Source organism: Odontomachus brunneus, unplaced genomic scaffold (genome assembly GCF_010583005.1).
Source record: "Odontomachus brunneus isolate Ranch 3 - 2012 unplaced genomic scaffold, Obru_v1 Obru_scaffold_002, whole genome shotgun sequence".
NCBI classification, from domain to species: domain Eukaryota; kingdom Metazoa; phylum Arthropoda; class Insecta; order Hymenoptera; family Formicidae; genus Odontomachus; species Odontomachus brunneus.
The window spans coordinates 1,822,693-1,824,340 of NW_022639452.1; the positions used below are offsets into that span (position 1 = coordinate 1,822,693).

The 1,648-nt window shown below is 36.0% G+C and overlaps 1 protein-coding gene across 6 annotated transcripts in view; it reads right to left on the reverse strand.

Annotated features, from left to right (window-relative positions):
* The window catches only part of LOC116842389 (guanine nucleotide-binding protein G(q) subunit alpha), a 37,436-nt gene that overhangs the window by 20,005 nt on the left and 15,783 nt on the right, over nt 1–1,648 (reverse strand). The window lies entirely within an intron of this gene.

A 1,648-nucleotide genomic window follows, 5' to 3' on the forward strand; every position in this document is an offset into this window, starting at 1 on the left:
AGAGAGAGAGAGAGAGAGAGAGAGAGAGAGAGAGAGAGAGAGAGAGAGAGCGTATGCAGATATTCCCGATACATATATCGAACACGTGTAAATTCGCTGTAACTTGCCGACGAGGATAATTAAAGATTGCCGGGAACACGTCGCACAGGCAGAACAACGTTCTCTCTCCTTAATGCGGCCGGCTAAATTGATCGCGGCCCGTTAAACGGCAATACACGATAAGATTCATTGCTTGTCGTTACCGGCCGATTACAATGTAACACGTACATAAAGGCGCTCGCATTTGTCTCCCGGCGCCGGGAAAAGAGGGAGAGTGAACGGAGTAAAAATAAAGACCAATAAAGCACGTGAAATGAAACGGCTTTTTCTATTACCGTCCATCACACATCGCGGCACGCTTTCCTCCCCTCTCCCCGGCCCCTCCCCCGCCACTCCGTATACTTTATTATTTTACGCGTGCACGTGTCGCCCCGTTGAAAACGCGGATCACTTTGGACCATGGACAATCTCTCTAATTGCCGTTTCTATTATTTAGATAAATATATGAAAGATGGGTCGCGTTAATATTCTCGATTGTCGGACTCGCGAATTATCGTCACGTCATAAAATAATAGAACAAGAGAGAGAGATAGATAGAATCTCGTAAAAAGCGAAAAGCTCACGGACGAAAATGCAAAAAAAAACTGCAATAAACTATCGATCGAAATTAAAATTATAACCGGACTCCGAATAAGGCCAAGTGAATCACACTAAAACGAAATCGCAGGCGAGACATGCTCTTGCCTCTGGAAGATTTGGAACCGGCTTCGCTGAATCGGAAAGTTTCGGAGGCGCTGTTCCACAGCCGTGTTTAAATGTCAGCGTCAGATGAGACTCGACAAAGACACTGATGTAAGCGGTTATTATGTCGTATGCAATAGTACTAGACTCTAGTTTCATTATTCGTGTTTATATATATATATATATATATATATATATATATTCCTCATGACTTTTATAAATATTAAATAATTCCATCAATCCTACACGGAACTACACATATCCTAAAGTTAAAAATCCCGGCAAAAATGGGAATCCTAGAGATTCTTATTGTTTTAGTCGTTAAATATGAATACTTAGGGTCAGTTTATCCAACCTCTTGCTAAGCTAACTAACAGTTAAATCTTATGTCTGTTTCTACCTAATTTGAAGGAGAAACAAAGACAGACGTATGAGTTAACTGTTAGTTAGCTTAGCAAGAGGTTGAAAAAACTGGCCTCAAAACTTTCAACCTTTTATTTATATAATTTATATAATTATATAAATTATAATAAATATAAAAATATATTTATATAATTATATTTAATATATATACATATGTACATATATTGAATATACATACTATATTCGATATAGAAAGTTTAAATGTTCGTATTTATAAAAACCAAAACAATGACAAGAATATGCAGTATTAGATATACATTTAGAAATTGATACTCTTACCTTACAAACGTAAGAAACTAGTTTCTTATTCTAGACTAGAAATAATGAAATTTTAAAAGAGAGAGAGAGACTTCTAGAAATATTAAATATAAATATATTATTAATGTATATGTGAATATTACTGGAACATTGTGCGTTACTGGAACATTTATTTTATTCGCGTATT